Source organism: Canis aureus, chromosome 31, assembly GCF_053574225.1.
Source record: "Canis aureus isolate CA01 chromosome 31, VMU_Caureus_v.1.0, whole genome shotgun sequence".
In the NCBI taxonomy this organism is placed as follows: Eukaryota; Metazoa; Chordata; class Mammalia; order Carnivora; family Canidae; genus Canis; species Canis aureus.
Window position 1 is genome coordinate 34009998 of NC_135641.1, and position 24032 is coordinate 34034029.

A 24032-nucleotide genomic window follows, 5' to 3' on the forward strand; every position below is an offset into this window, starting at 1 on the left:
GAAATACCTGTAAAATAGCTCTAATACTGATGAATATACTAAAAAATATGTGAAAATTATTTGGATGAGTTTTTTTCTGTGAAGTATGGCAATAGGGAAATACTTCCAAATTAATATGCACAGAGTGATTCAAAGATATATGAATCTCTATGTTGAAGAAAAGAAAATTAATATTACAGATTCTCATCCTCATTCTTTTTTTTTTTTTTTTAGATTTTATTTATTTATTTGAGAGAGAGAGAGGTAGAGATAGTAAGAGAGAGCATGAGCAGGGAAGGAGAAGCAGGCTGCTGGCTGAGTAAGGAGCCAGAGGACATGGGGCTCAATCCCAGGACCCTAGGATCAGGACCTGAGTTGAAGGCAGATGGTGAAGGTATATGCTTAACCAACTAAGCCACCCAGGTGCCCCTCTCATCCTCATTGTTGAGTGTTTGTATACTCATAATGAACCAACACCTCATGTTTTGGATCTTCTTGTTGAAGAAATAATGAAGAATTGAGTGGAAGATACATTATACTTTAGCATGATAAAGTACTTTTTTCACAATATTGAATTACTTTCATGAGAAAACATTTGTAAAGGAGAATTATTTGATGAACTATCTCAATTTTACTGGGTAACTACAATTTTTACTTTTACTCTTCTGCTTTTTTAGAATTATTTCAGTATTCTTCAGCAGTCAGGCCAAATCCCACATCTGTATCGTCTTACCTAACTCTTATAAGGATTTAAATAATTATTTTTTTTGGTGATCATAATGGTTACCTGTATTATTTTATTGGGTTGTTAATCTCTTTCTTGTGTTACTATATAATATTTACCCGACTTTAATCCCATTTTAGAGAGCAAGATATACTTTTTTGAATGTAGAGAATAATATTTTCTATTAATAAAACCATTCTTGCCTTGCTCCAGTGCCTAGGACTGTGCCTTGTTCAGGATAGATGCTTAATAATATTTCCTCGAACCTGAACAAGTAAATGCCCCCATTTGAGAATATGTACTTGTATCATGAGAATTTCTTTTGCCTTATTTGTTTTAGTTGTGTTTACCTAAAACCTCCAGAGGCACCTTTCCCTAGACTTTCAAAGCTCAGGGGAACCAGCAGCTCTGGAATTCTTTTGAGTCTCCAGCCACATATTTAAAAGAACTTGTGTAAAATGTCATAATGCAATGTATGATGGGAGCTCAAAAAGAGCCATAATGTATTATTTGCTACAAAATCACTCTTTTTCCTGAGCTTCAGCATGATGCAGTTTCACAATGGCTCTTTTAAATGTGTTGGGGATATGTATTGGATGAGGTATTTGTATCTTTGTTGATAAGCATGAAATATTTAGGATTGTGTCCATGTGTCATTGCCTGACAATTATATTTCAATTTAAAGTAGCTGGCATTAGATGTTTATTTTCTTCATGCTCATGTATTATTATAATCATTTCCATTATCTTCATTAGGTTTATTTTCATGCCCTATCACTGTGAAAAATTAAGTCTGCAAGTTTGTTTTCTTTAAAGGTTGTGCAGCTTTTATCTATAAAAAGTCTTGAAGTGATTGAATATATAGTACAGAACAATTCCTTCTTTTGCATAAAATGTATTTGAACATAAGAGTGGATGTACTCTTAAGAACAAATATATTAAATACATGAGTCTTTGCATATATTTATGTATGGAAGTAGACATAGTTATATGGATAAATTGCTCTAGATTAACCAACATAAAATCCACCAGAAGACTATATTTTCTGATCTCAAAAATTCATCTCAAGCCACGCTATTTGAAATGTAGCACCTGTCATATCATATATTTCTGTGCTGTTCTTTTAATGATCATTAAGGCGCAAGGAGTACTGAAATATCATGGTTTTTAATTTGAAAAATTTCTATGAATCATAAAGAAATGAGTATTATCTATGGTGTTAGAAGAAACATGTTTTCAGCCTAAAACTGAAAGTGTGAAGAAGTGTGTAGATCTGCCTTCACAGGCTTTTTCACAAGAGAGTTGTGTTTAGAGCATGCATTTTTTATTTATTTATTTATTTATTTATTTATTTATTTATTTATTTATTTATCACATCTTTAACAGCACTCACTGTATGTATATAAAAAAATGCTATGGACACTAAAGCAGGCTTGCCCATAAAGAATTCATAGGTAGCAAAACATGCATAGGATGCTTTAAAGTTCACAAATAAACTTTACACACATTTTTTTTCAGTTTTATTGTCAATTGCAGACTAATATTGTTTCTATAAATAAAAGGACTGGAAGTTAACATGTTTCAGTGAGAAGTAAATGATGCAAGGCAAGTATGCATCCCCCTAAAACTCCATACAGAACTCTAGAAGGTTAAACTACACTAAGGGATTATTAACTCTAACAACTAACAAAATCTTGAACTAATGCCCTATTTAGGAAGAGTTACCTATGTATCTAGAGCACCACTGTTGAGAAAAGAATTTATTAAACATATTACTAAAGCTTTAATTTGGGGATGCCTGGGTGGCTCAGAGGTTGAGCATCTGTCTTCAGCTCAGGGCATGATCCCGGAGTCCCAGGATCGAGTCCCATATCAGGCTCCCCTAGAGGAGCCTACTTCTCCCTCTGCCTATGTCTCTGTGTCTCTCTCTGTGTCTCTCATGAATAAATAAATAAAATCTTAAAAAAAAAGAATGAAATTAAAAAAAAATAAAAATAAAAAATAAAAATGCTTTAATTTGGGTTTTCTCGCCTATTCGGCAGAGGAAAGTTGAACGGTTTGAACATGTGTCTTCTTTCTTATTCAACAACATTTTCTTCCCTCAAAATCTTATGATGACAAGGACTCAATTCCCCACCCCAGTGATCTCTAAGTGGCTGTTCACTCCTGTTCTGCAGTCTCCTGGACGCCGTGTGTCCTCCTCTCTCCTTGGCCTTTGAAAAATCTTTTTCTCTCAATTTCTCACTCTCAACCTTTTCTTGTCATGTTGTTAGTCTTTCAGCTCTCTGATTTATTAGGTTCTGGAATGCAAAATGGAAAAGAGAGAAAGTGGCTTTCAGAATTTTCTTCCCTCAGTATGTGATAACTGCACGATGATTGGATCTTTCATACTGCTCAGATTAGCATTTCTGTGGGCATCTCCTGTTCTGTAGCATGCTAAAAGAGTATCAGTTACTGCTTCATCACATACGTATAAATCACATATTTCAGCAGGAAATGATTCAGTATCACAAATTAGTTGCTTACAACACCATTAGAATGTGTCAAAGAGAAACTGATCCTTCAGGAAATCATGAAAGACCAGAATCACAGGAAGCCACCTCTGAAAATCTCGGCTGTGTTTCAAAGAAAAGCAGGTGATTGGCATAAAATTGCCAGAAAGCTGATGCAAAAGACATATGTGTCTATTGCCGTTTCAGTAAAATAATTCCTTCCCTTCCATATAGGTCTAGCCACTCAATCTAGCCACTCAAGTATTTAATAGATTTAGAAAATGGTGGATTATTTGGAGCTATAAGTAATATCTTCAGATCAATTACTATTCTGATGTTTTTTAGTTGAAGGCGCTGAAGTGCAGTTAAAATGTATCTTTTCAGCTTTTTACTTAGCTGAATGTACACTGCAAGCATAAACTAGAGCCAACAGAACGATCTTTGGCTGTTGGTGGCACCGTGCTTAAGGCCAACTCTTACCACACTAGAGCTTTAGAATTGTTGTAGCAACCATGTGTCTTTTGGACTGCTCAGGGCTCTTTATGATGATCCACAATGTATTGCAGATGCTTTCCAGTTTCTTCCATGGTCATGTCAGGGGCCTAGAAGTCATCACTCTGTCTTCATGACAAGTATAGAGCTAAACTAAAAAATCAAACTGAAAAATCAACAACTCTTCTTCTATCTGTTGGAAAAGTTAAGGTCACAGAGCAAAACACTGCTCCCTGATCTGGAGTGAGACAGGCAGATGCAAAGAATCATAGGGCATATCTCCATGCAGAAACCACCACAGGAATCAGCATCAAAGCAGGAAAACCTGACCTATAATTGAGACTTTCTAGGAGCTCAGCAGTCAAGTCTGAGAGTTCAAAACTCTAGTGGGACCCAGAGAGGAGCTGTCACACTTTTGTGGGTTTTATCTCCAGGACCTGTCCTGAGTTTTCACAGAGAAGATTAAGGAAAAAAGCCTCCAGCTTTTGTCCAGGATTGGGGAAAAGTAGCCAATATGAAATATGCTTGAGCATTCCATTCTTAAAAAGGCCTACCCTCCAGGCAAAACTATTTTATCATGGCCTACTCTATTAAGGTTTTATTAGAGCATAATCAGCCAGGGCGAAGGGAAATAGCCAACTCCAGGCTATCCTCTACCATCTTGTCCCACCTAAAGGGATGAAGAAAATGAGAAGGGGGCGGGGTGGGGGGAAGGAAGGCTGAGAAGTGCCAGCGAAGTTCACAGTCTCAGGCACAGGTTCATCAAGACTGAGACCTAATCATAGCCCCTTAGAACAATTCCCTCCCCCGAACCCTACCATTATATTATTAAAGGCCTATTTACTACAGTTCCCTTTAACCTGTATCATATCAATGTTTCAACAGGATATTAGAAGGCAAAATAAAAAGTAAAACACAGCTTAAAGAGACGTAGCCAAGCATCGAACCAGACTCAGATATGGCAGAGATGTTAGAATTATCAGATCATGAATTTAAATCAACTAACATGCAAGTACAGATAGAAAATGTAAGCAGAGAAATGGAAATTCTAAAAAGGAATAAAAAAGAAATGCTAGAGATTAAAAAAAAACAAAAAACTCTAACCTAGAAATAAATGCCTTTGATGGACTCCTTAGTTGACTAGACATGGCTAAGAATCTCTAAACTTGAGGATATGAAAATAGAAACTTCCACAACTGTAAAGCAAGTAAAAGAAACATTGTGTTGAACAAAAGAAGTCATATGCAAATTAATATGTAGTAAAAGGTATAGTCTCATTTTACCACATTCAAGAATGAGTTAAAATAGTTAATGGTGAGAGAAATCAGAATAGTGGTAACCTCAGGGATGTATTCATGAGGAGATATTAAAAAAGAATATTCTGAGGTCCTAGAAATGTTCTATATCTGTAGTTTTTTACAGATAAAACCTGTAGTTTTTTCAAGGGTTCCTGGCTGTCCCCCCACACGTATGTCAATAGATATGACTTACTGATGATGTCACTAAAGTCGGATTACTCACATGATAAAAATTGAAAGGTGCTGTGAGACAAAATAAATACAAATTTGTGTTAAATATATGAAAAGATGGTCACATTTACTAACAGAGATAGAAATGCAGAGTAAGTGTGGTATTTTTATCTTTAGAAAGTATTTAAAAATACTCAATGTCCATATTTAAGGATTCAAGCCATCTGATATACTAATGGTAGAATTATAAATTAATATTTTTTTCTAGAGGGCATGTTGATATTATGTATAAAGAATAAGATATTTGAATTTTTTAAAAAAGAAATACTACTTGTAAATATTTATTCTAAGAATAAATGAGTGATCACGTTTATTGTAAAGTGATTATGTTAATTATATTAACAAACATAAGAATTTTATTAAAAAACACAGTTAGATTAAAAATAGGATCTTATGTAAAAGAAATACGAACAGCCTGTTGCAAGTGAGAAAAGAAAGTTTTGGTTCAGTGGTTGTTAATACATTTACTCCATCTGTTTCTTATATTTCTTTGTAACTTGTTAAATGAGAAAAAGCGGGCAGGGGATATTATGAATATCTGTTTTGTTTTTCATCTATACTGATGTTCTGATCATAACATATGCTTTTAACCACCTTCTCTCACAAATCCCAGCAGTTAACAATTCCTCATTTCATATATGGCCCATACATCTAGTCATTAAGTAGGAAGAGGTAAAGACACCATCAATCACATTTGTCAATAAAGTTCCATGACTGGATCGGAAAATATTTATAATTTTGAAGCCATTTGAAATCAATATTGCCTTATACGTTAAATGTGCATGTTATGAAGTTGTTTATGTATGCATAATTATGTAGTCTTAGTTTCAACTGTTACCTCCCCTATAGATTTAATACATATTCAGACATTCTTGATGTTTTAGACAAAATGAAAGGCTAATAATAAAATAGTATGAAAGCAGTCACTTAAAACCAAACATTTTTCTAAGGATATTGAAGATGTGTACAATATTGATAAAGGTTAAACTCTAACACCATAGTTCTAATTATCATAAAGGTTGGCCCAGAGAGATTTTATCTGGAAAAAAAAAAAAAGCATATCATTTATAACCAAATTACTAAGTTCACTGTGATAATATTAAAACGCAATGAGGAAAAGAAAGCAATTGGGCAAATTATTTGGGTAAAGGGAAATTATGGATAACCTCCTAAAATTTCATAACAACAGCTTAATTGCATGTGGTCTCTTGATATTATCCTGTTTGGACATTCTTTTGGGGGGGTAATCATTTTTTGCCTACTATTGTTTTACAAATACTCAAATCTTAGGAAGGAAATAAAGATCAAAATTATAAAAAATGAGGTTGAGTTTGTACCAGTATTGAAAAAATGCAAACTGAACACATTTCTTCCTTCCTTTTTGCTTCCTTCTTTCTTTCCAGGAACTGAATATTTACTGGCTTATTAGCATAAATACTTATAATATAGCTTTTGGAAATATCATCACAAATCAATTATAAAATTCTATATAAGTTTACCAGAGACAAACCTTGAGATAAACAAATCAAGGGTCCTTCCTTTGTGGAGTTACATACTGGCACAGTGACAAATAATAAACAAAGAGCTGATAAACACAGCAAAGAAGTAAGTAAAAGAATACACCAGAAGGAGATAAGTGCAAAAGAAGCAGAAAAAGAGGAATTAGCAGTGCTGTCTGATGGATGAGGAGTGGCGGGAGTGTTAAATAACAATGAGGATCATTTTAATAAGGTCAAGGCGTTTTTGTTTGTTGTGTTTGTTTTATGAGAGAGAGCAGGGGGAGGGGTAGAGAGAGTAGGAGAGAAGCAGATTCCCAGGTCAATGCAGAGCCTGACGGAGGGGGCTGGATTCCAGGACCCTGAGATCCTGACCTGAACCTAAACCAAGAGTCTGCCGCCTAACCCCCTGCACCACCTAGGTACCCAGAGAGGGTAGAGATTTGAGCAGAGACTTGAAGGTGGCAGTGTAGGTAGCGATTTAGATATCTGGGGAGAAAATGATGCAGGCAGAGGGAATAAACTCTCAGGAGAACTGACAAAGAGAATGAGAAGACCCATGTGAGGTGAGAGGAATGGATAAGGAAAATAGTAGGAGATACCTGTGCATAAAGAGGGCCTACCTGGGAACTAAATGACATGGGGCCAGTTGTGAGGACTTCAATTTTCACTCTGAATAAATGGGAACCACCACACAATTTTGAGAAAAGCAGAGCTTTCATCTGGGTTTTAGTTTGAATAGATTAATCTGAGAGCTATGTTATGCATAGATGGGGGTAGGGGGAGACTTAGATTACTGTGGAAATAGTAGATGGGATCCCTGGGTGGCTCAGTGGTTTAGCACCTGCCTTCGGCCCAGGGCTTGATCCTAGAGACCCAGGATTGACTCCCGTGTTGGGCTCCCTGCATGGAGCCTGCTTCTCCCTCTGCCTGTGTCTCTGCCTCTCTCTTTCTTTCTTTCTTTCTTTCTTTCTTTCTTTCTTTCTTTCTTTCGTGTCTCTCATGAATAAATAAATAAAATATTTTTAAAAAAATAAAAAAAAATCTTACAAAGAAGCATTAAGAATTTGAAATTCGGGAAGGACACAATTTAAAAAAAAATAAAGTTGTGCAGTTCTCTAAGTAGTTAATAGAAAACTAAATTACCCATTCAGAAAAACTAGAGTAAACAGATCTCAATAAGCAATTAGCCAACTACTGCAGTTAAAAGACAAACCCTGACACCAGACAATTGTGACTCTATCTTAACTACAATAGACTCGTGGACAGTTTCCTGGCCTCCTCCTGTTCTAACATTTCTTGGGCTTCTCTATACCAACTTAATACTATTTTATAGCAAAACACTATCACAGCAGCATATCACATATTTCCTTTGAAGCATCAGGCTTTTGAAAAAATTGGGAAAACATTATATGTGTAAGTGGAAATCTATCATTACTGAGCCAAATTAAAAGATGGACATACTGTAATTTTCTGACACAGTAGGAGCGCTGTAGAAAAGAATCTCTCTCGAAGCAGCATCTTCCTTTCTCTATTACTGGTCATAAAGTGTACTTTCTAATTAAAACTTTAAATGACTTTAATTATTGAACTAAAAAAAAAGACCCATGTCAAAGTTAGCCCTGCACACAGTGACTAGTTATTAATGTGAGGTCGTAAACTTGTTTAGCAGAAATAAAGATAAGATTCAACCTGAAATCTGAAAATAAGGAGAGAAATCTTCTACCTATGGTGGTTCGGCTTTAGCTAGCCCTGTATTACCATTGACTCACAATGGTTTTCAAATATAAATTATAATCTAAACAAGATAAATTAAGGTTTTGGGAAAAGAAATACAGAGTGATGGGAAGATTAAGAGGGATATTCGTCTGAGGGAAAGAAAGTAATTTACCTGGCTAGAATATACGACTTGATACTCTGCTGTTTGACCTACCAGGTCATCTTTGGGAAGATTTTCAGCAGCAAAATGTATGAGTTGCTGGGAAGTTGGTTCCCCGTGCTTTAAAAATAAATTGTGGGATTAGATCTCCCCGAGTAAATCTCTCCAGTTCAACAATTGGCTAGTCAGACAGATGGAAAGAAGAATATCACCAGGTGCAAAGACTCTTCCTTCTACAAGTAGAAATAAGCACTTACTACGTTCTTTTGCTAGCACCTCAGAATGAATATACTCTCCTTATTTATTTAAGCACTATTAACAGAAAACTGCATGATACCTTTAACAGGAAATCTCTGTGGTTTTTTATATTATTCCATATATTAATTTAGCTACTACTTAACTTAGAACCTACTAAAAACCCATGGGACACTCATCGCTTGCTTACATGACAAGCCCTCATCTTTACCTAAACTCAGCTCTTACTTCTTTGTTATTACATATGTTTTAGAACACATCACCGCCGTGTAATTTCTTTAAGTTCATGGAATATCATACCCGCAATGCTCCTTTCTCTCTTTCTAGAATCATTTCCAAAGTAAACACAAAATAGTCATCATTCTATCAGGAAAAGATGAACAGATTGAGAATTAAAAAAAAATTTAATACAGAGAGCTCTTTAATAGGATACCACCTGGCTCGTAAAGTACTTTATTTTTTTGGTCTTTCTGTATTATTGTGGTTTTTTGTTTGTTTGTTTGTTTGTTTGTTTTGTCGTGGGTAGTAAGGAGATGAGTTTTAATTCAGTTTCAAGTAACCAGTGTCATGAATATTTTAATTACCCTGATCCTTGAAATAGAAACTGACATGCGTGTATGTTAAAGTCCAATATCGGGCTCTATGAAAGGAAAGAGCTGTAATTATTTTGCCCAATTAATGGTTATCTGATATAATATTTATGTTGTTGGGAAATATCAATGCCATTCTTCTCCACTTCCACCTCAATCCAGTGTACCTTAAAATATTTTTCTTCTTTTAGAATAATTTGAGGTTTACAGGAAAATTGTAAGAATAGTACAGAGAGGTCCCTCATACCCCACACCCAATTTTCATATATGATTAACATAATACTGTGGTAAGATATATTTCTCAATATTTTATATTATGTTAATATTTAATATTAACAATTAATTAACCGATATTGATACATTATGATTAATCAAAATCCACATTTTATTCTTACTTCCTTAGTTTTAATTTTTTCTGTTGCAGCATTTCATCCAGGAGACGTTACATTATCATATCTCCTTAGGATCTGGCTTTTATAATTTCTCAGAAATTCCTTGTTATTGATGACCCTGACCTTGGCAGTTTTGATGTATTTGAGGAATATATACTCAGGTATTTTGTGGAATATCTCTCAGTTGACATTTGTCTCCTGCTTTTTCAGTGATTAGCCTGAGTATATGTTTTAGACAAGACCACAGAAACCAAGTGCATCTCTTGTCACATAATTTATATTACCAAATGACACTCATTACTGCTGTTGTTAACCTTGATCACTTGGTTAAGGTGGCGGTTTTCAGCTTTGGTACTGTATGTTTACTCTGCCGTTCACCTTGTACCTACTCAACTCTTTGGAGAGATGTCATTATGTGGAGTCCACATTTGAAGAGCAGGGAGTTATGCTCCTTTTTTTTGGGGAGTGTAATATCTATATAATTTTTTGAAGTATTTGACATAGTAACTCTTTTCTTTTATTCATTTATTTAAATATTAATATCAATATGAGCTAATGGAAATTTATTTTGGATTTTGAATTATAATCCAGTACTACTTTATTTTGTTGCTCTGTTGAGAGCCTCTTCACTTATCTCTCAAGTCCTTGATATCTCCATCTGTTTGCTTTTAGCTTTTTGTTTTGTTTTGTTTCGTTTTAGGTTTTGGTTTTTCTTTTTTTTTTTTTTTTTTTTTTTCTGTTTGTCTGTTTGTTTGAGAACTTTACTTTCATTCACTACAAGATTCTCCAGACTCATTGAATCTACCTCTTACTCAGAGGTGGAATCAGTAATCTTTCCAAGGAGCACTGGTTTCTTTTATTGAAAAAATGGTATTAGAAACCAAGATCTGGGCACTACGTGTGCTCTTTGATGCTGCGATTGCTTCTAGGGGACAGAGAAGGAAAATACCTGTGTATATATAGCCAGTGTATATATGTATACCTATAAATATCCCTGTATGTTATGAGCTACATTTATAATATACTAAATATACTGGTATCTCCAACTCTAATCCACAATCACATGGATCATTCTAGCCTCTTTTCCTTGGTCTCTAACTGATCTACAACTCCCCAGTTTGATTATGAGAAAGCACTCCCACCATCTGCCATCCATTTATTTTGTTGCTCAATTCCAAAACATATGTATAGTGATTTCAGAATCTTTAACTTTTACTCACATGAGAAATACTAATCAACTACAGTACAGTACTCACTCATTTCCAAAATTACTTAGGTCGGCATCTTGTTTTCCTTCTCCCTTTAGGGAGACTTCTTTACACATTTGAATACAGTTAGTATTTTTTAAAGATTTTATTTATTTATTTGAAAGAGAGAGAGCGAGAGCAAAAAGGAAAGGGAGAGGTAGAGAGAATCTGAAGCAGACTGCACTGAACACAGAGCCCAACATGGGGCTCAATCTCACAACTGAGAGATCACAACATGAGCTGAAGCCAAGAGTCGACACAACCAACTGAGCCATCCAGGTGCCCTTACAGTTAGATTCTTTTGTCACATTCTGCATTCCATCTTGGGAGTCACAGACCTTCTAGAAGGCTTTTTTTTTTTTTTTTTTAAGGTTTTATTTATTAGAGAAAGAGAGATCACAAGTAGGGGGTTGAGGAGGGGTAGAGGAAGTGGGGAGTTTTAAGGCTTTGGTTTATTTCGCATTATTTTTCTTTTGTTCTTCAAAGGCAAACCTACAAAAACTTCTTGACTGGCTAAGCTTTCCACTTTGTATTCCTCTTCATAACTTCCAAATCCCTTTTTGTGTTGATCTCAAACAGAATGACTCAAATATTTCAATTAACATTCTTTAAATTGATAAAAATAAAATAGTAAGAATTCTCACATTTTATAAAGATAATATACTATAAAAATGATTTTAACATTAAACACGTTAAAATTTACCAATTTTGTTAATCAGGAATATAAAGTCTTTAAAATCTGCTTCACATGTTGATGAATGTAGACAGGGACTAATTGGGTGATTTGCTTAAATGTCAGACACAATTCTAATACCAAAAAATAATCTGGGAGCATATTCATGTTAATTGCATGTTACTTTTCATTTTGTTCAACAAAGAGAAAATTATTTTAATAGAAAAACTGAAAAACAAGAGGGGAAAAAACAATTCCAGATGGATGACTATGCTGACAACTGCACTAACAATCTGTCTCTAACTCAGACATTAGCTTTACTCTCAAGGCTAAAAATATTAGTCATTCTTGAGCTAAAACTTGTTTTCTTAATACATTTTGTCTATATTCCTAAGATGCTGTTAGGCTTATACATAATCAGCAATCATTCTTACCTTGACCTGCCCGTACCTTAATTCTTGCTCATGCTGTAATCAATCTTCACCTAACTTTATTTCATTCTCCTAGAATTGTCAAAACCCTTACCCTATATGAATTGTAGCTGTAGTGCAGTTCAGGATTTACTTTTGCAAGATGTAAATTTTTCAAAATAATTTAAGTGTAATGTTTCTGAACCCAAGTAAAATAATTTCTGTAGAGGTACTTATTTGATTTTTTTCAATTTGAAAAATCCTTATGTGTTGTTCTTAAAAAGAGTTAGCTTTAATTCAGACATATGTACATATGCTTTAGTAAGTATATTAACTTACAGTTGCAATTATCTACAGATTTATATTATAGAATAACTTTATTTTGCATAAAATTTGATGTTAACATTTGATGTTTCTTAATGGTGTTTAAATTGTTAAAAATATCAGTTACTTCATGAGTTTTACATACACTATTAAAAGGATTTTTGAGGCTTTATCTGAAAAGTGTGACCCCTGTTAGCTATTTATCTATAGCATCTATTATTTGAATACTATCTATTTTAATGATTAACTCAAACATTTTGTAATGAGTGGAATTATATAAAAGCTATTCTAACATAAAATGAGTTATGATTTATATATCCACTGCTTATTATAGTAGATAGTAATTTAGATAGTGATCAGTGCAAATTTCTAGATACTTCATAATATTTACAAGATAAGTGTGTTTTCTCTCTTTCTGAAATCATAGTACATTTATCTTTTCCAATCAATTTGGCATGTAAACTATTCAGGAATTCAAAATAAAATATGCTATCCAAAGTCATGTGTTTTTTTGTGTGTGTGCACATGTTTATAAATACAAAAAAGTGGAATTCAAATTTTTAGGTCCACAGTCAACAGAAGACTTCAAGGTAATTCATTTCTAAAATAGATTGTCGGGACACCTGGTGGCACAGTTATGCCTCTGACTCTCGTTTTGGTTCAGGTCATGACCTCAGTGTTGTGAGATAGAGTCCTCTGTCTAGCTTCATGCTCAGTGAGGAATCTGTTTAGAGGAGCCTGCTTAGGTTTCTCTCTCCCTCTCCCTCTGCCCGCCCCTCCCCCAGTAAATAAATAAATCTTTAAAAAATTAATAAATAAAACAATATAGATTGTTTTGTTTTCAACTCAATTTTCTACTTTTTAGCTTGCTCAAGGTGACTTTTAAAGTTACTGAAAGAATGTGTTCAGTCTAGTTTTTGAGAAATAACCAAAGAAACACATATATAACAAAAATATTTACAAAAATATGTATTATATATTATATAATACATATACATATTACCTATAATAATACATTATAAATATATGTGGTTTATATAAATATATATACTCCTAGTAATTGAATATCTGTTATTTATATTAAGAAATAGTATCAGTAATTGCTAGCTGAGTTCTAAAAAAGCCATGCTACAATATAGGTTCAACAACAGAAAAAAAGATTCTAAAGTGACCATATGCTTGATACTCAGGTGAATGATTTTTGAATTGCCTTTAAAAAAAAAAAATTAAGGATAGGGACACCTGGGTGGCTCAGTGGTTGAGCCTCTGCCTTTTGCTCAGGGTCTTGGGACTGAGTCCCACATTGGGCTTCCTGCAGAGAGCCTGCTTATCTCTCTCTCTCTGTGGCTCTGCCTCTCTCTCTGTGTCTCTCATGAATGAATAATAAAATCTTTGAAAAAAATAAGGATATTTGGCATGTAAGTGTATTTCTTCTATTAAATTTCATTTAATTTTAAAATTATTAAGTTTTATCTGGGCAAAAACATATTTCAAAAGCAATCACACTCAAGAACCTGGATATTGCTTTAAAAAGTGCTTTCTTTTAACAATGTCATTTTCTTTTATTTCTATCATAAAGTCCCTGTATGAAAAAACTAACCAATAATTCTTGATACTTCCTGACCAAAATATGTCCCACATTTAGTTCTCTGTATGATGTTTCCTGGGTGCATTGTGAATACACATATTCTGTGGTAGAAAGTGGGTTCTCATGGACTGCTTGTTCAAGTAGCTAAGCTTATTAATAACACTCTTTTCTGAAGTAGGAAGTCTTTTATATCAATAAATTCTGTTCTTTTATATCAAAAACAGACTTGCCAACTGGTAAGTTAAGAAACTACTTGGTACATAGAGAAGAAAAAAATGCATACCAGTGTAGGAAATAATATTACAATAATTTAATTGTATAATAATTATATATTGAGGGTTTATAATTTATTAAAATTAATTTATATAATATATACACATTATATATATTAATAATTGCAATAATAATGTAAAGGATTTTAACTGGTGATTATCACTCATAGTTAATAGCAAAGAGGCACTAAATATCCAGGTTAAAAGAGAAATTCAATTGTTTGGACTACTCTGTTCACGACTTTTGGGGAATTAAAAAGTCATGTTGCCACCAAAGAGCACCATCCTAGCTTTCCCAATATCTCCATTTATCAAAGTAAATTAAGCAAAGAATGGAACAAGACTGGAACAATAATGAGGCTCTAAGTAAACTCCAGGAGACTGACAATGTGTTCCAGAAAGAGAGACTAGCATTACAGCTACATGTTTGTTAAGCTGAGAAATCTGCAGGCCTACTCTGGTACTCTAGTGACTAGGGAAGAACCTGTTGCAGCTGCCCTGTGTAACCCTGGTGCTTCTCTCAAGTTTTATGAAACCCTCACTATTTTTCCTTGCATGACATGTCTCTGTCCTGCTTGTCATGAGAGTTCTGCCAATTTTAATGTGTATAAACAGTAAAATGATTTTAAAAAAAAAAAAGAACCTGGTGAGAAATTTCTAGGGGAATGTAACTTGTATCCCCTTTAGTGTGGAGGAAAATGTTAATGCAGGGAGTGATGTCCATTTGGAGATGGACATCCAGAAGCAGTTTATAGTAGAGTGGTGTGAAAACACCATAATGCAATAGTGTGCAGAGGAGGAAGGATAGAAGATGCGCCTCCAGTTATTTATGATCTTTAGAACTCAAGTGAAGGACTCGTAAAAAAGCATAGTAGTTTTGAAGTGAAAAGAAAATTTAGAGATTCTCAAAGTTTGACTCCAGGAGTGTCTAAACTAGCATGGTCTGATCATGCTATGTGCTATGTATTAAAATGACTTTAAACCCGTATTAACCATAATAAGTCAGACAAAATACCTTTTGAAGAGCTTTATCATACCTGAATTTTCAGTGCTGATAACCATCATGTGAGTAAGGCATTGTTTCGTGTCTTTGGTGGCATTGTTTCGTGTCTTTGGTGGTCAAATTAAACCAGAGAATTTAAAGAATTTCTCAGAGTCATACATTAAGAATGGCCCCTGAGTTTTCAATACAAAATTATTGGTTACATCCACTTTTTTAAATTATAGAATTGTCTCTTTTCTATTCTTTTATGCAAGTTTATACATCATCTGTTCATTCAGTTTTAGAATTTGGAGATGTAAAATGAGATATAAACTTCAACATTTAAAATAATTGATTTTAATTTTCTATTTTAATTTTCTTCCTTATAGAGATCTAATTCGCAAGCCATAAAATTCATCATTTCAAGGTACAAAATGTAGTTGTTTTCAGTGTATTCACAGAATTGTACAACCAACCCCACAAAATAATTTCATAATATTTTCATCATCCAAAACAAAACAAAGCCAGTAGACATTAGCAGCCACTCTTTATTTCCTCCACCTACAATCTATGAAAGCCACTAATTTTCTTTCTTTCTCCCTACATTGGCCTATTCTTGACATTTCATATAAATGAAATCATGAATATGTGGCCTTTTGTGTTTGGCTTCTTTCACAGTTCTTTCAAATCTTCATCTATGTTGTAACATGTAGCGGTACTCCATTGCTTTGTATGGTTGAATCATGTTGTAGTATATACAGGGCTGTGTTTTTTTTTTTTTTTTTTTTTTTTTTTATTTATTCATGAGAGACCCAGGGAGAGAGAGAGAGAGGCAGAGGCATAGGCGGAGGGTGAAGCAGGCTCCAGGCAGGGAGCCCGATATGGGATTCGATCCTGGGTCTCCGGGATCAGGCCCTAGACTGAAAGCAGGCGCTAAACCGCTGAGCCATCCAGGCTGCCCCCATTTTAATTCCTAACCAGAAATGTATGAGTGTTCCAATTTCTCCTTATTGTCACTAACACTTGAAATTGCCTTTTTCTAAATCCATGCCAAAGAATAAGAAGTGGTATATCGTTGTGGTTTTGATGTGCATTTCCCTAATGAGTAACGGTATTGAATATATTTTCATGTGCTTATTGGCTATATGTCTATCTTTTTTGGAAAAATATGTATTAATAATACATAATTTTAAGATATTTTAACCATAAGATAATTTAACCATCCATTAATTGTGTTATTTAGATTTTCATTGTTGAGTTGTAATAGTTCTTTTCTCCCAGTTTGTGGATAGTCTTTTCACTTTCTTGATCATCTCTGTTGAGGCACAGTAGTTTTTAATTTTGATTGAGTCCAATTTGTTTACTTTATTGTTACTTGTTTTCAGTTTTCTCTCTTATGGTTATAACTTTGATTTAGACCTTTGACTTTTTCCACATGAAATCCTCTTATGCCTCTTAAACTCTCCTGTAATTACATTTATATTTTTTGTTAAAGGTAACCTATTATGAGGCAACATTTCAAACATAATAAATTGAGCAAAATGCAAATTATCTTCTACAACCACAAGTTATTATTCATTATTACATCTATAGTTTGATAATTGGCATGTACCACTTCATTAGTATGCATATATGTGTAGGTACTACATATCAATTTTTCAAATATATTTTTCAATATATATATTTCTATTTTAAAATACATTTTATACTTGTTAGGTCAAAAATGTCTTTTTTTGCTACAAGTTTTATTCAAGATCATGCCAATTTTTACTGTGTTTTCTTATTAGACTATAGCTACCTGAAAAATATATAAAATATGACTATATATGATCAATATGCCTAATATATATACTATTTGAGAGATCTAATTGCCTTTTTATTTTCTTGTTGATTGTATTCCCTATATTTTCAAGATTATCACTAATTTGCTCAGATCAAAATCTTTGAAGTCATCTTCAATACTTTCTTTTTTTAATATCACACATGGAATCCATCAACCAATCCTGTTAATTCCATTTTCAAAATGTGTTCAGAGTCCATCCATTTCTGACATAGATCACCTCCACATCTATTAATTTCTCTCCAGCCTCAATTATTGTAAAAGCTTTCTGAATGCTCTTGCTGCCATTTATCTGCTATTTATGCTCACAGTCTATTCATGATACAATATTCAGAGTGTTCCTTTGAAAAGTAGACAGGATTTGTCACTGATTGGATCAAATTCCACTTTTGGACTTCTGTCTTTTTTTCAGAATGCTACTGAAAGGTTTTCTGTCGATCTAAGTGATTTACATTAGCTGGGCTCCGCCACTTCTCTTACCTCTTCTCCTTCCCTTTGTCCATTTCCCACTCTCTCTGGCTCCACTTGCCTCATTTTTTTCCTGTTTTTCTTCTTCATTTTGCCTTCTTGAAGTCCTCATTGTTATTTACTAAAATATGGAAGCTAAATTGTGTGTTTTTTGCCGCCTTGAACCTGCATTCTCAGGCTTTCACTTATGCATTTAAATAAAAATGCATTTATTAAAACAAATTTTGGTTTTTACACGTTAGGGAATGCCACCAAGAATATCATTAATCAAACACCAGCATTGCAACTGTTAAGTTAAAGTTTATGTAAAAATCGTTAATTTTGAAACATGGCAAGAGTCAAATTGTGATCTATTTATTGGAAAATTAAATGGTTTACTGCCTCTATTTTATTCAGAAACAGTATTTTTTTATTACTTCTGTAATCACCTTAAAAAAAAGTGTTAGGGATCCCTGGGTGGCGCAGCGGTTTGGCGCCTGCCTTTGGCCCAGGGCGCGATCCTGGAGACCCGGGATCGAATCCCACGTCGGGCTCCCGGTGCATGGAGCCTGCTTCTCCCTCTGCCTGTGTCTCTGCCTCTCTCTCTCTCTGTGACTATCATAAATAAATAACAATTTAAAAAAAAAAAGTGTTATATGTCTCTAAAAGTACACTTTCATAATAACTTGATTTTCATGATGTTGCAAAATAAATTCATCATTCAATTGATGAAACAATCAGGATTGAAAACTTTGTTGAGAGATTTCAGCTGGCAGCATGGGATGCCACTGTGTAGCTCTATAGTTTTATGCAGGCCATTTATTTTTTTTTTAATTTATTTATGATAGTCACAGAGAGAGAGAGAGAGAGAGAGGCAGAGACACAGGCAGAGGGAGAAGCAGGCTCCATGCACCGGGAGCCCGACGTGGGATTCGATCCCGGGTCTCCAGGATCGCGCCCTGGGCCAAAGGCAGGCGCCAAACCGCTGCGCCACCCAGGGATCCCTATGCAGGCCATTTATATTTTGAGGCTAGCTTTCCTCATATATAACAAAAATAACAATATCTACTTCCAGTGCTACTGAGCTAGTTCAACTAGGTGATGTATCTAAAATCTCTACCACAGAGTATAGCACTTTATAGACAATCAATAAATGACAATTTCCCCCTTTTCTCCTTTTCACAAATCTCCAAGTGTCATGTTAATTGCATTAATGTTGCTTTCGTGCCTCTAAATTAAAATATTATATTTTTTACAAGACTATTTTCTTATCAGTGATATATTTTCTAAGTATCATTATAATATCATGCTTTTCATAATGACTAGAAAACTTTTTTTTAATATTTATGGGAGCAGATTTAATTATCTTTTGGTCTAAATAGGAAATGGAGGAAAACAATAGTCTCTTTGCTTGTAGAAACATGACACAATCTTATGAAGGTTGATTGAAGCATTTGGTTTAAGAAAATTACTTTCCCACATTAAGAAAGGTGTTTATATAACAACTTGACTATTAAGTATCAAGCATGGCAATTTCATCACTCCACCAGCTGTTCACATTTAATATTTGCATAATAGAATGAATAGTTTCTATAGTTATTGGTCTAGATTTTCATCTCTATTCCATGTGGACATATTTTTATCAAAATAATCACTTGTTTCATGAGCTTTCTGTTGGGTCTAATTTACTTTTCTTTTGTAGTTATATGGTTATGAGGACATAAACTTTTTCATACAAGGTAAGTCTTTTGGGTATTATAAAAGCAGGTCGAGTTTCATTCTATTGATATACAGAGTGAAGACTATTTGATTCAAAATTTAATAAATATTCAGCATAGTACAAAACAGCTTGTGCTTGATGGTTTGTAGAAAATGTTTATATTTCTCATAGCATGTTGGACATGCTATCTCCTTTGAAATGTTGAAACACCAGTCAAATACTTGTTCCCTCTGAAGTATTATTCATCATTCATATTCTTATGTATTTAATTTTGACATACATTTGTAAATTGTAATGAGAAACAATATATTTTTATATTGACTCCTCTGTGTGACCTAGTTAAAATAAGTTCTTAATATGTGTGTGTACATACATACATATATACATACATATATCCTCAAACATACATGAGTTTTACATGTCCTTTGTATAACCATTTGAGCTACAAAAGAAGAGGGATTGAAAAGAATATTTTTATCTCCCGTTGTGTGGCATACTAGATGCTCAGAACATACCTGCCAATTGAAATTTAAATGCAGCATGGATTTAAAAAAAATTTAAATCAGGGCAGCCCGGGTGGCTCAGTGGTTTAGCGCTGCCTTCAGCCTAGGGCCTGATCCTGGAGACCTGAGATCGAGTTCCATGTCAGGCTCCCTGCATGGAGCCTGCTTCTCCCTCTGCCTGTGTCTGTGCCTCTCTCTGTGTGTGTGTGTCTCTCATGAATAAATAAATAAAGTCTTAAAATATTTTAAATCATCTATACACTCAGAAAATAAGAGCCCAAATGAGATGAAAGTGAAAGGCTTGAGAATTGGTGAAATGTAAATGCCTGTTCCACCCTGACAACATTGATGAATCTTAAGTATATTGAAGAAATGGATTTATAGGTGACATATAATAAAAAGTCTGGTATCTAGCCCATGTGAGAGGGCTAATAGGACACCCCAGAAACTCCGCAGAAACTCCAAAAATGCAAAAACTCCAAAAATGATATACCTTAATTTTATAGGTGAAAAGAAGGCGTCAGCAAGAAACTTGCTTACCTTGACCTTAATATTGGCTTGAGGGAGATGATTCTCCACTAAGAATCCATGATCATAAACTGGCCCTCACACAAGTTTCACCACAGAGGTGATGAGATAGGAAATCCAAGCAGATAACTTTAATATACCATGGTCTATAGTAGTTTCTGTTTCCATCTGTCTGGCAGAGGCAAAGGCAAACGTTTTGGAGTGATAAAATTTAACTCAGCTGTAAACATTTCCATGAATTAATAATTCAATGAAAAGTCACAACACCGTAAAGAAAGAAGCATCGTGAGACTGAGCCAAAAGAAACAATTGTGACCAGAATAAGAGCTAAAAATACTCCCAGTAGTGGTACTCTCATACCCAAAAGTGTTATATCATTTGTTACAGGAAATAAGTAACAAAATTGAATATATGCGAAAGGAATAGAGGTCAATAAAAATAATTAAGAATTTTTTAAAGATTAGAAATTTTAGAACATAGAAATTACTGAAATTAAAATTTAAATGAATGAATTAAACTACACATTAGACCAAAATGAAGAGGTCTAGTATATAGAGGTTATATATCAGATATGAATCAATTACCCGGAATTTAATTCAGATAAACAAAGACATAGGAAATACAAAAGGTTAAGACATATAGCAATTAGAATAAAAATATATAACTTTCATTTTTTTAGTCTTCAGATGGGCTGTCATGTTAAATTACGAAAGTTAAAATAGTCAAAGCCATAATAATTGAGATTTTTTCCCCAGAATTGCTGGAGAAAACTCAATTCTGAAAAGCCCATCTGAAAAAAAAAAAAAAAGTCAGTTATATAATAGTGAAAATGAATAACACAAAAGCCAAAGAAAACCTCTTAAAAAGGAAGACAAAAGGAAAAACAGACTACTTACAAATAATTCCAATAGATTCACAACTAATTTCTCAATAACAACAAAGGGGGTATGGAAGAGCCTGGCATGTTTTCAATAGTCTGGCCTCCTAATTTTGATAGTTTGTGAAATTGTCTTTTAAGAATATTGATAAAATAGTTCCGGTAAAGACAGATTAACCTATTTCCATACTAATCCATCTGTTCATGACAATTACATAGTCTGGACAAAATACACAAGGCAGTTATTTGAAAACAACAAAACATATGTTTGGCTTTCATTTAATTCTATCAAAACACTTACAGACCTTTATAACACCACATAGATATAGCATAGATATTAATGTCTGACACACTATACATCAATTAAAAGTTGTAGTATTATTTTCTGTTTTATAACAACAGAAATTATTTTTCTGTGTATCATATGTTCTCAATAAACAGGGTGGTGAATAGAAGCCATTCTTTAGTAAATTTCAGATTTTCATCCTCTTTTCGTAAATACTGATTCAGATATCACAGTAGAGGATTTTGTAGGTAAGAGTTTCCAGATGTGGTTATGTAAATTTGCCCATCTTTCTCAAAGGGATTGCAGAGTGCTGTTCCTTTATCAGTCCAATAACAGCCGTTTCACCACAAATGCTATTAGGTAACACTCACTAGGAAGATGTTAGAGAACAATAGACATCACACTGTGATGTCCTGTCATAGCTATATTGACCAAAATCTTTCTATAAATTCACTACCATAGCAGGCCCTCCTAAATTCCCACTAACTGTCCTAATTGCTTTCCAGAAGCAAAAGTAAATTTTCCTTTCAGAATCCTCAAATTATCTCTATAATTTTTCAGGTTCTATGCCTAACATTTAACCAAAAATAACTTAAAAAATAGAAAACAGGACCAAATTACCAAAATTGAGAGATGGGGAAAAAAGACAATAATCTCATAAGCAATCCAAATGTTGGTGTTATTCAGGAATAATTGAAAACAATCTAGAGAATTTTAAGAGAAGAATGTAGTATTTTTAAAAAATCAAATAGAAATGGTAAAACTGAAAAATAAAATTACTAAAATTAAGAATTCAAAATATGGTTTTAACAACAGGTTAGACATGGTAGAGAAGAGGATTAGTAAAGTAACAGTAAATCATTAGAATATATTAAATAGAAACAGAGAGGGAGAGAAAGTGGGGGAAAGCAGCAGATTATATATAGGATGTTTTATACAATGAAATATTACTCAGCTATAAAACATCTCACATAATTTCACTGAAGATCCAAAAGAAAGGAAGATTGAAAAATATACAAAAGCAATACATGAAATGATAATGGATAACAGTTTTCCAAGTCAATTAAAACATTAAGTCTCAGAGCTAAGAAACAAAATTCAGGCAGGATAAATACAAAGAAAACAACATCTTGGAGATAACCAGAGAACTACCAAGAGAGCAAAGAATTAAGACAAATGCAGGAAGTAGAGAAGAAAAATCAGATACCTGGTGAGAATATAATTCAAATTGAAGGCATAATAAAGACATTTCAGGACAAAAAAAAATCTGAGAAAATAGCAAAAATATATGTTAAAAACAGAAATGATGAAATCAAGGAAAGGACAATAAAGAGAATGAAGAAAATCAATTCTGGTTCTTTGAAAACATTAATACTTTTAATAAAGACCTAGCAGAACTGATTTAGAAAAAAAAGAGAGAGAGAGAGAAAATAGAGAATATCCACACTGTCAATATTATTATTGTTTTTTCAAAGGACATCACTTACAGTTCCTAATAAGAATAAACAGAGTTATAAGAGGATGTTTTGAACAAATTTGTTGCCAATTCATTTGAAAAATTAGAGGAAATAAGTTCCCAGATAAATTCCTATTGTATAAATAGTTTGAAAAAATTTAACATTTATTTATAATACAAACTCTACATTGAAGATCAGCAAATTCTTTCTTTTTTTAAAGTTTTTTAAAAATTATTTATTCATGTGAGAGAGAGAGAGAGAGAGAGAGAGAAGCAGAGACACAGGCAGAGGGAGAAGCAGGCTCCATTCAGGAAGCCTGATGCGGGACTGGATCCTGGGACTCCAGGATCACGCCCTGGGCCAAGGCAGGTGCTGAACCTCTGAGCTACCCAGGGATCCCCAGCAAATTCTTTCTTGAGGGACAAAATATAAATATTTTTGTTTTGTAGGCCACATAGTCTCAGTCACAACTACTCAATACTGAGATTGTAGAATAAAGTAGCTCAGAAAACATACAAATAGTCACTGTTATATTCAGTACAAATTTATTTATGAAAACAGACCATAGTTTACTGACCCTGCTCTAAGTAATTATTAATTATAGGGAATTATGTTAATCAGATAAATGATACCTATTAAAAACTTAGAGCAAACATCAGATTCAATCATGAATTATTGAAAGCTTTCCTCCTTGAGATAATAAAACAGAAAAGCAGGCTCGTTTTTACCTCTTCTATATAACTTATACAAGAGCCTTACACATGTGCTATCTAATTACAGTAGCCACTAGACACATACAGTGATATCCACCTAAATTAATTTAAAACAGAGTAAATATAAAGAATAAAATTGCTGCCCTTATTACCAGTTAAAGCTAAGTTGGAGGATGTTACTTAGTGCAAGAGCCAAATTGTCTAACAGAATTCTAGATTTAGACAGATATACCCAGCCCAGCTCATACAGAGTTGAATCAGAACCTTTGCACACTTTACAACACAGAGAAGATTAAGAAGAAAACTTGTTCTTTGTAGGCAGGTGTGTCCTTAAGAAG

At 33.7% G+C, this 24032-nt stretch overlaps 1 long non-coding RNA gene across 1 annotated transcript in view; it reads right to left on the bottom strand.

Annotated features, from left to right (window-relative positions):
* LOC144302648 (uncharacterized) overlaps positions 1-24032 on the bottom strand; it is a 37628-nt gene extending 13596 nt beyond the window's left edge. Inside the window, exons 1-2 of the long non-coding RNA XR_013369610.1 lie at positions 23967-24032; positions 15379-15451 (exon numbers count right to left, since the gene is read on the bottom strand). This is a non-coding gene — a long non-coding RNA (uncharacterized LOC144302648). The remainder of the gene's footprint in view (positions 1-15378; positions 15452-23966) is intronic.